The sequence below is a fragment of the Ctenocephalides felis genome, unplaced genomic scaffold (assembly GCF_003426905.1).
Source record: "Ctenocephalides felis isolate EL2017-DRISC unplaced genomic scaffold, ASM342690v1 CF-g0.4_SCAFFOLD_01886, whole genome shotgun sequence".
Classification (NCBI taxonomy): Eukaryota; Metazoa; Arthropoda; class Insecta; order Siphonaptera; family Pulicidae; genus Ctenocephalides; species Ctenocephalides felis.
In genome coordinates, this window is record NW_020538040.1 from 6610022 (window position 1) to 6622345 (window position 12324).

General features: G+C 28.8%; 1 protein-coding gene across 2 annotated transcripts in view; it reads right to left on the minus strand.

Annotated features, from left to right (window-relative positions):
• Positions 1–12324, minus strand: part of LOC113377756 — a 74333-nt gene that overhangs the window by 14383 nt on the left and 47626 nt on the right. The gene's annotated exons all lie outside the window — the stretch shown is intronic.

Consider the following 12324-nt stretch of genomic DNA (forward strand, 5'->3'; position numbering starts at 1 on the left):
AAAAATCGTGACGATAAAACTATATTGAACCAGTGGTGCATGAGTTCGTGCCTCGAGGCAAATTGCTGGAACTTCCCGTAATTTCAAATTTTTAAAAAGCTCTGATTTAAAATTTTCATTTTTTTTTTAAACATTTTGATTTTTTTTTTCAAACTTTTTGATTTTTTTAAACACTTTGTATTTTTTGAATATTAAAACAAGACTTGAAATTACATTTAAATATACACAAAAAAATATGTCAATATATTTAAAATTTTAATTATATAATTAAATATTCTAAATATTTAAATATATCCAAAATATCGATATTTTTCAAAAAATTAAAAAAAAAACAAAATATTCATAACAAAGATATAATTACATAAATAAATATATACAAGAAACTCTATATTTTCCAAAAACTTTAAAAAACTTCACCAAATTCAAAATATTCAAAACAATAATTACATTTAAAAACGACGATTTTTTTTAAATTATTCAAAAATATTTCTTTTTTCAAAGTTGACATTCAAAATATTTTGAATGTTTAATTTGGATTTTTTTTAATTTTTGAATAATTTGAAACAATCGCCATTTTTAAATGATATTGAATTATTATTGTTTTGAACATTTTGAAATTGGTAAAAAAGTTTTTGAAAAATATAGAGTTTCTTGTATCAATTTAATTGTAAATTTTATTTTTGTTATAAATATTATGATTTTTTTTCAATTTTTCCAAATTTTTGCGGTATATCGATTTTTTGGATATATTTAAATGTATTTTTTTTTGTTTAAGTATTTAGATTTTGAAAACTTTTGAAACAAAATCTATTTTTTTAAATATATTAATATTTTTTGAAAAATTTGAAAGACGACTTTTTTATATGCTTTTAAATATAATTTTAAGTATTGTTTTAAATATTTTGGAATTTTTGAAAAATAACGACTTTTTTGAATATATTTAATTCGTAATTTTAATTTTGTTTTAAATATTTTAACTTTTTCAAGTCGAGTTTTTTTGAGGTTATTGATTTTTTTTAAAACATTTTTGACAAATCTGAAAAATGTGATATTTTTGGAAGAATTGAAAATAACGACTTCGGTGAATGAATCCAAATGTAATTTTTATTTATGTTTTAAATATTTTGAAATTTTTTAAATATATCGACTTTTTGGATTTCTTTATTTAAGAGCCTTATTTTTTTATGCACCCCTCAGTCAATTTTAGAAATCAGTAATAATTTATTATTATACTAATAGTTTTAAATATTTCATAACTTTTTTATTTAATCCTTATGATTATTATTATTCTGATTAAGTCAATACTCTGCTTTAGGTGCAATGCTCAATATTTTACATTATTTGTAAACGCCTTTTAAAACATTGATTTCATTTAAATTCACCTTGAAACAAAGTTATTTTTGCAAAATACTGCGCTTATCATAAATTAACAATTAATCAACAGAAAAAAAGATAACTCTTGCGAAACTCAAAACATTTCAACTAAAATTATTCAACTACTTCTGATATAAATTGTTAATTCAATTGTTTTTTTATAGAAAAACATATAGTGTTTGATATAAAAAGCTTGAACACTGATATTGGAGGTTGTTTTGTACATGAGTCAGGATGTGGTAAAACACAATTAATTAATTTGATAATTTTTAATCTATTTCTATTGTTTAAAATTAGCATAACAAAATTCATTAGCATTAAATCAAGTGAGTCACTTCCAAATAGTGAAAAAAATTTACGGATCGGAGACATGGACTCTTACTAACTTCCCGTGGGGTAAGTTACAAAAAAAAATCGGAAATGAAAATTTTGGCATATCTTTACATTTCAGAGGATCCTGAACATTTGGAATCCTTAGAAAAAATGGATGTGGATGTCGACGATTTCGAGAGCACGGATATTTTTAGTCTTAGAGATTGTCACATGATAAAAGTCCTTGCACATATATTTGACCTAAGTTGTAACTTAGACTGTGCTTTGAGGTCTGTTTTTTTATTTTCTCAACAAAATTGAAAAATTTATACAAAAATGAAAAAGTGCTCCCGTAAAGTCATATTCTAAACGCTCTTCCAAATATATTTGTACTAGGTTGTAAATTAGACTGTGCTTAGAAGGCTGTTTTTTCGTTTTATTTTCAAACAAAATTGAAAAATTTATACAAAAATGGAAAAGTGTCACATTCTAAAGTTCCGAAGGTATTTCCAGCGGTTTCGGAGATACAGAGGAAAAAATTCTAAAAATTGTCATTTGGCGGTCAAATGTATATACAAATCCAATTATCAGATTGTTATAGATGATAATAATAAGCATAATATACTAAAGCACATTAAAAATCGCGATTTTTTTTATAACTTTTAAAAATTGTTAGAGTATTCAAGAAAAATATTTAAAAAAAATGGAACTTTAAACAAATTTCATAGTTTCAAAAAAATTCAAGTTCACAAAATTTCAAATTAAAAATAATAATCTTCCAATATTTTCTAAGTTTTGAAAAAATTGAAAATTTTCAAAAAATATTGGTATTTAAAAAAATTATTATTTTTATTCTCAGAAAATATACTAAATTTTTCAAAAAATCTTAATCTTACTTGAAATAAATAATTTTATCTACGCAATTTAAATGTTTGTTTTTTGTTCGTATTGAAATGTATAGATTATTTTATATAATTAGTTTTCTGGTTATTTTGTATAATTCATAAAAATATTAGAAGAGGTACTCGGACGCATTCATTTTAACCCGACTCGATAATATTTAATTTATACAAAATGTTTTTATTTATTGCATACATACATTCTCGTAAACCACAATTTCGAGAACAGAGATCATCCGATTTGAATGATTCAAAAACATTTTACTTGTATTGACAAGATTGGGATAGCAGGTCCAGCGGTTATGGACTCTCAATAAAAATAAGTTAAAAAAAATGTTTATTGGACATATGTACATCAAATTATCAGATATTTTATAGAGATTTTCATAATGTGTACACATTTTAAATATTTTTTTTTGGGTTCCGTACCAAGATTTTTAATTACGGTACGGAAAGTTCCAGCAATTTGCCTTAAGACACGATGCCATACACCACTAGTTAATTTTTATGTCATACACCACTAGTTACTAAATCTCGATATCATCCGAGCTAAATGTGTACATTTACAGACAGAATCGTCGCAAACAACATTGTATGGTGCGACGCATTTTTCTTCCCGTACCGATCGTCCTGTCTGTCTCTCCTCGCAAAATACATACATATAATCTTGTTGTTTGCGATGCACCAACAAGAGAAGATATTTCTCTCTTCACTCTTCCTCACTCAAGAGTGTGTTTATTTTTACTCTTTGCATGTTTTTATTTGACGCCGAGACCTGTTTTTGCATCCAGATATCCTACATAAAGCTTTCGCGAAATTGTCGAAGACCACTGACACACGAAGTGTAAAATGTACACCGGGGAAATGATATTGTTGTATTTACAATTTGTGTAATTTTCATAACACCTCGTGGTGGTAATAATAGACAAACCAATCCAACCTCGGCCTGCTCGATATCAAGCAGTATGATAACAAATTTCCGAAGATTAGATTTTTTTCAAAAATTTCAAGATTTAACTAGTGGGGCGCATGGCATCGTGCCTTAAGGCAAATTGCTGGAACATCCCGCACCAAAAATTATTGTTTTTTTAAAAACGATTAACATTTTTGAAAAAAAAATCTCAGAAAAAATTAGATTTTTGAAAAACTATAAAGTTTTGACAAAAATTTACGTTTTTTTGGAAAAAAAGGACTGAAGAAAAGTGTATTTTGAAATATTTTGGAAATTCTGAACATTTTTTTCAAAGCAATCGTACTGCTTCAACTGCATAGAGACGAAATATCGAAGCGCGTAATCGCCGCGTCGCCGTCTAACGAATAAACATTGGTACGGAACCCATAGGAATGTAAACAAAATTTATACGTATTGTTAAAATCTCTATAAAATATCTGATAATTTGATGTGCATATGTCTAATGATCATTTTTGACCGCCAAATGGCATTTTTTTTTACTTTTTTCATTTAATCTCCGAAACCGCTAGACTTGCCTTTATGAAAATTGGATCAGTCCTTCATCTTGTCAATACAAGTAAAATGTTTTTTGAAATATTCAAATCGGACGCTCCGTTCTCTTAAAAACTGAGTTACCGTTTTTGGCACTTTTTGCCCCATATCTTCGGAACGGCTAGATTTGCCTTTGCTAAAAACTAATCAGCACGTCTCCCTGTTAATACTAATCGAATGTTTTTTGAATTTCTCAAATCGCTTCATCCATGTTCCCGAAATCGTCAACGAAAATTTTGTATCCGAACACACACATATACATCCATTTTTTCTAAGGTATGCCAAAATATTCAGAAACCTCTGAAACGTAAAGATATTTCATTTTCGATTTTTTTGCGATTACTATTACTTTCCCTACGGGAAGTTAAAAAAAATCGAAAGATCGATAACTATTATTTTGTCCGAAAATTGGCCCTTATAAGACTAAAATATTTAACCACGTGTCAATGAACTAATTTCGCAATGAGGTTATGTTTATATGCAACTGTCAACGTCGCTGCCGTCTTTTACAACCCGTTCTAGCAGCAGGTGGCACTTGACTGTCGTCTGTGTTGTTTTGCATTTCGATAACACATTTTTTAAAAAATTCTCGTCTCCTACACATTTATGTAGTAGATATTTGTAAACGGCGAACGCGACTTCGCAGTCTATTTATAGAACAGATTACGGAGACAGGCTGCTTGTTTTTGTATTCGACCAAGAAGTGCGTTTTTAGACCGAAAGCTGGACGAAAGATTGAAAATTTTTAGTCAAACTAGTTGTAAGTTGCATTTTGCCTTATGGCAAGTTGCATAAACTTCCCCATAATCAACTTAATCAATAACAATCGAGATTTATTCATATTGTTCTTTTTGGCACTTTTCTCTAAAAAGTGTGCAGTATACTAAATTCCACACAAATAATGTATTTCTTCAGACATCTCACCGTAGTAAGTGCGATGAAATCTCATTATGGAATGTAGTATAGTGCAGAACAAAGTCGAGTACCATACTTGTATCTATACAAAATTGAAATTTTAAAAGACATTCTGCATGGTGTACTTGTGGAACTCTTTGTTTAGAAACTAGCATAGTAGCATTTGATGAGTATAAAATTTTCAAACACTTCATCTTTTAAAAATAATTATATTTATGGATCGATTCTGCCGCAAAACACACCAATGTTATGGCAAGGCTATGTTATTTATTTGTTTATTTATACGAAAATCGGCTTTATACAGTAATATATTTATACCATGTTATGAAGGACTTTCCGTACAAATTCGTTCTAAATATTGACAAAAGCCATGTGGTTGCTATGCAGCCAGACGTCTTTCTTCGTCTGGCTGCTTTCGTCTTTCATCAGAAGGAAAACCTGAACTAGAAGCCGCACAAATGTCAAAAAAACGATGTTAGATAACAGGGTCTTTCTGACTCAGCTTCATAACATACGAGTGACGTTGCAGTTTATGTGTAAAACGCCTGAAAGCACGGCAAATACATGACATTTTGACAGTATTCAGTATAATTCAGTAGCATGATGAAGCGTAACATGGCCTTGCCATAACATTTTTCTGTTATGCTGTAGAATCGGTCCCTTAAGAGGCATTTTGCCTTAAGGCAAGTTGCATTAACCCTCCGATACGTATACATAGTCGACTTAATCAATAAGAATTTAGATTCAGCCTTTTAGGTAAAATGTTTGACTGCTTATTTAGAAAAAAAAAGTTAGCTTTCACTCTAAAAACAAGTCGATACTATTTCGAATCAATGCTTTTAGAACATACTTAATTGCTTTGAACATATCTGTAGTTGTATAAATTAAATTCATTTGTTTAAACTTTTCATTTTATATATTTAGTGTTCTAAAAATTTATTTTATCTAAGTGTGGACGTTAAAGAAAATCTAAATTTTAATGATTTCTTATAATTCAACCGCTTATCATAGGCCTATAATATTGTTATTTCAGACTACAAAATCTATTTTCATACAAAATTCCATCAAAGTCGCCAAAAAATATTTTCAAAATTTAATTACGAAGAAATGACAAGGTCGATCTTTGTCCTATATTAATTAGCACGATTCCCTAATATATTTCGAATAATTTAAGTTTTTAAAATCAATTTCTGGTCGCAAAACCGGCAAAGACTAGTCCTCATTGAGTTACATCGAATGGCTTCTAAATTTTTGAAGTCGGTCCAGCCGCTTTTTCAGAAAACATCAAGAAAAAGTCAAAAATCAGCTCTCTCTCTCACACACACACAGTTTTTCTTTAAATCTGGTCACATTCGATTCAGAATGACTTGAAACGTCGAGAAAACCTTAAATTAGCAAATCGATTTTTTTACTACTTTCAATTGTTTTAATAATTGTTCCAGCTATCTGTCTATAGAATTCGACATGTTGATTCCGAATGCATTTATGTTATTAATATTGAACAAACAGATTGACAACGACGATTAGAGATAAAAACTAGCTGTAAGTGGAATTCTGTCTTAAGGCAATTAGGGCATCGTGCCTTAAGGCAAATTGCTGGAACTTCCCGTACCAAAAATTATTATTTTTTTTAAAAACGATTAACATTTTTGAAAAAAATTTACTTCGAAAGAATAAGATTTTTGAGAAACTATAAATTGGACAAAAAATTACTTTTTTTTGAAAAAAAAAAAAATTTTTTTTTAATTGTTTTAAAAAAAAAAAATTTGTTTAATTTTTTTTTTTCGAAAAAAAATGTTTTCTTTATTTTGACATATTTTGGAAGATCTGAACTTGTTTTTCAAAGCAATCGTACTGCTTTAACTGCATAGAGACAAAATATAAAGCGCGTAAGCGCGGCGTCGCTGTCGAACGGGTAAACATTGGTACGGAACCCATAGAAAAATAAACAAAATTTAAACTTATTATTAAAATCTCTATAAAATATCTGAAAATTTGATGTGCATATGTCTAATGATCATTTTTGACCGCCAAATGGCATTTTTTTTTACTTTTTTTGTTAGATCTCCGAAACCGCTAGACCTGCCTTTATGAAAATTTGATCAATTCTTTATCTTGTCAATACAAGTAAAATGTTTTTTGAATTATTAAAATCGGACGCTCCGTTCTCTTAAAACCTGAGTTACCGTTTTCGGCACTTTTTGCCCCGTATCTCCGGAACGGCTAGACCTGCCTTCGCCAAAAACTAATCAGCACGTCTCCTTATCAATACAAATCGAATGTTTTTTGATTTATTCAAATCGGTTGATCCGTGTTCCCGAAATCGTCGACGAAAATTTGTATCCGCACATACATACACACACATACATACATACATACACACACACACACACATACACACACACACACCCACACACACATACATCCATTTTTTCTAAGATATGCCAAAATGTTCAGAAACCTCTGAAACGTAAAGATATATAAAAATTTTCATTTTCGATTTTTTTGCGATTACTATAACTTACCCTACGGGAAGTTAAAAAGATATGTACCATGTTTGTTGTGATGATATGACACTTTTTTTTGAAAAAAAATTGGTCACTATGGAATCATTTGTACAAAGTAAAGATCAGATTTTTTATAAATCTGATCTGACAATTTCAAAATAATTTTGATCAAATGAATACATATTGTAAAATAATTAAATCTCAAAAAAATTCAACGATTCCAACAAATAGTATAACTATTGTAACATATAATTTGTGTATAATTTAAAAAAAAAAAAAAACAAAAAAATTACCAAAAACATAACCTCACAATGGCAAAAAATGTCGAATGAGAATGTTATCATAAGTACTATGTTAAGTACTGTTATATTCTGGCATTTTTGCCAATTTGCAAAGCAAAGACATATTTTTTTATTGTTTGTGACTATTAACTCAACAAAAGAGATCGGTAATAACAACCATTTTAAACGAAGAATTGGTTCCTAAACATTCTTTACCTAATTGAGTCATTTATCATGTCTTTTTCTGCAAATATTGCGAAAATTTCGCAGACTCGATAAAACTCATCCATGATCGTTCGTTCGGTTTGTATACAAACTTTTCCTTATCTCTTTACGATACAAAGATATATATTGAGAGAGTTTCGCAAATGTATTCCATTGCAAATAATTGTTATCAATTTTTTTATATATTTATGTATTTATGTATATAATATGTATGTATGTAATATGTATGTATGCAATATGTATGTATGTATGTGAGTATGAAAAAAAGTGAAGAAGCAGCCAGCTTGCCTCGGATGATGTCAGAGAGAGTAAATATTTTTGATTAGAAATATAGAGATAATTGTAAAAAGATATCGATAGATAGATTACTATAGTTCTATCGTTCATTAAATATTAAAAAAATCCATTAACAAACTCTAAAAAGATTTATCAGAATCCGAATAACCGTTTAGAAGAAGTACCAAAGCATACACTCGTACAGAAGAATTTTACACATAATATAATAGTCCATGTGAGAATTATTATTTTAAATTCATTTTGATATTGTTACAGTTTTTTTTAATATATCCAAAATTTTCATCTATCGACCAATCAGCTGTTGGCAACTGTCAAAAATTCAAAACATTCCTCTCAGTTTCGACCTTGACATGTCCGCGAGCAAAAAAAATCTGCGATAGAAAGCTCGTTTTGCAAATTGTTCGAACGAAAGCGAATCTTGTAGTAGGTATGTCGAATAAATAGAATTACTAACAAAAAAAACTATCAATGTAATATTGAACGGTACGTCATGAGGTTGTAATGACTAGTAGTTTAAAAAACGGTTAAAGCAAAATTTAATCGATCGACAAGACTATCTGTTTTCATACGATTTCGAGGTTTGGCTATTGGAACTATTTTTACTAGTGAAATTTTTGAGAGATTAAAACGACAATGGCCTTTAGACTTAGTCTTAGATTAGGTCTAATATTATTATTATCATTATATTAATTGTTAAACTGAGAAAATCTCATCGAAGCTCTTCTTAGGCATCGCTCTTAGATATTGTCATTTTAGCTCATAGGAATCTCTATGTATTTTTGATTGCTAAATAAAACGAGTAAAAAAAAACTAGTGAAATTTTCGTTTTACACCTGACAAATGATTTGTTTTTTTATGTTTTTATTGAATTCGCATTACATTGAAGACTTTCATTAGTCGGTTACTACGGATTACGTGACGTATGGCAGGTACAACAGGTAGAGTCGTGCGATTTAGAAAGTGCAGCAAAGTTACGGTAACAAGCCGGACGGACTTATTCTGATTCTGAGGTTACGGTACATTTAGTAATAAATTTGTATTTAATTCGAAACAGCATACTGTTTTTTGTAAAGCTATTGTATTTGATATTTAGAATTTTATATTATTAAGACGCTACACACCCTTTTAGGTCAAGTTTTATCTCAAAAATTTCTAGCGATTTTAGAATGTTATCATATTAAGACGCTACACACCCTTTTAGGTCAAGTTTTATGAAAAGTGTATCTCGATAATTGCTGTTAAGTATAATAAACTAGTAGTGCATGGCATCGTGCCTTAACACTAAACATACCATGACCGGTCAAATGACCCATTTTGAACTTTTGCATTTAAATGCACGTATAATTTCATTGCGTTTGCACATTTGACTTCGTGACTTTTTTTAAGTAATTAAAGTACAGTTATAAACAATTTTTTTTTCTTGTTTTGTTTTGTTTATTCTGAGTTATACTTCTTGTATACCGATATCTACCACAATGGGTCATTTGACCCGGAGAGAATTTTTTGGTTTATGAGATTGTCGGGTCATATTTGTAGTCAGTAAGTTGCACATTCTTCTAAACACTGTTGCGTAAAGTAGTTCAACAAAAATAGCTCAGAATAATTTCAAGAAAATATCAAAAATTTTAGATTGAAAATAGCTTTTTATTGTTAGAAAAAGTGACGGAAATTGAAAGTCTTGGTAAGTATCTAGCTTATATTTTATTTTGATAGCTACAGTAATACAGGTTATTTTTCCCGGAAAAATGTCGAAGCAAACAAGACATTACAAGTTCTTAGAAGATATAAATAATATTGGCGAAGAGTTTTCAGAAATTAGTGAAGATGAATTTTCTGAAAATGAAGATATGTTGGTTGAAAATAAAAATGAGTTTGATTCAACAGATACCGACGATAAACTTTTACCTGAAACTGTTTCATATTATAATAAAACCAAATTTGGTGTAGACATGACCGATCAAATGGCGAGAAAATTTACTACAAAAACCAAGTCTTGCAGATGGCCTCTCCTAGTTTTTTTCAATATCCTTGATTTAGCTAGCATAAATGCCTGGATTTTGTACAAGCAAACGACAGGAGAAAATATCTCGCGACAAGATTTTTTACTCAAGCTAGCAGAAGAACTTGGCGCCGATTTTCGAGAAGTCCGTGAACAACCAAAACAAGAAAAAAATACGAAAATGTCGTTGCTTAAGTCTACTACAGATGCTTATAAACCTATGAGATGTCAAATAGAATACTGTAAAGAAAATAAAACCAACAAAATTTGCTCTAAATGTAAAAAATATGTTTGCGGAAAATGTACAATGATACTATTAACTATGAATTAAAAATTTTTAATTTTGCTTTTGTAATAGAAATGCTCAACATACTTTCTTGTTTAATTATAATAAATTTAATTTTAATTTTTATTTTCTTTCTAACATCCATATTACATACATTCAAGCATGAAACATAGAGTCGGGTCATTTGACCCGCTATGGTAGAATTAGGTATATATTAAGTCTTGGTATGATTAGTGTTAAGGCAAATCGCTGGAACTTTTTGTACCAGAATTAAATATTCAAGAATAATATAAACTCTTTCAAAATATATAAGTAGCGAGTATAGCTCAGTTAGTAGCGTGTTTGACTCATACGACAGGGATCTTTGGATCGAATCCTGTCATTGTCTTGGAATTTAAGAAAAAAATATGTGTAGTTAATTTAAAATTAAATAAAATTGTTTTGTTAAGTAGAAATTGAATAAAAAAAATAGGAATTACAAAATTTGAATAGCTGAATTGTATTAAGATTAAGAAGGAAAAATATTAGAATTTGCTGATATTAAACGAAGAATGAAGAAAAAAAGGAACGGAATGGAATGACTATAGAAGTTGAATGGAATTAAAAATTTCATATGAAAAAGCAAGAGTTGAAGAAAATAAGAAAAAGAAAAATTAAGAACAATATAGATTGAATATGATATAAAAATTAGATAGATTTTTGAAAATTTTGAAAAAAAATGACTTCTATACTTTGAAAATTTTAAAAATCTAAAATAAAAATATTTTTTTATATATATTTATTTCTAGTATTGTAGTTATCCAGATTATAAAACCACTGTAATATTATAAAAAGCTTTTTAACTTCCCGTAAGGTAAATTATTGTAATCGTCCAAAGATCAAAAATGAAAATTTTTGCATATTTTCACGTTTAAGAGACTTCTGAACATTTTGGCATACCTCAGAAAAAATGGATGTGTATGTGTGTGTTTTGTGTGTCCGCAAGTTTTCATCCACGTTTTCGGACGCACGGATCAACCGGTTTGAATGATTCAAAAAACATTCGATTCTTATTCATAGGCAGATGTGCTGATTAGTTTTTGACAAAAGTTGGTCCAGCCGTTTTGGAGATATGAAGCAAAGAGTGCAGAAAATAGAAATCAAGTTTTACAGAGAACGGAGCATCCGATATGAATGATTCAAAAAACATTCAATTTGTAATGATTAGAAGAAGTGGTGATTAGGTTTTAGCAAAGGCAGGTCTGGCCGTTTCGTAAATACAGAGCTAAATGTACAAAAAATGACAGTTTCCGAGAGAACAAAGCATCAGATTCCAATTATGTAACGAATTCGAAAGAAATAACATTTTGCTTGTAAAGATTTTGGAAAAGACAATTTTCTTTTTATTTCAAAATTTCATTTTATTTTATTTTTCTTTATTAAAAAAAATATCGAAAATGATTTGAATTTTAATTTTAATTCTAGCTTTAAATCTGAATCTCACTGTCCCTCATGAATTTGAAATAAATTTAAAAATTCTTAGAAATAAGAACTAGGTCTTTTAATTCTAACTGTGCTTGATCAAGTTTTGTTTATTTAATTTTCGTGTAAACATATATAAATGTCGTCGTGCAATTTATAAGCTCTCAAATTTTGTCTATAAAATACGAATAATGAAAGTTACAGTATTTATAATAATCTATTTGAAAACATTTAATATTCCTCGAACATTTCGTTAAGGAACGT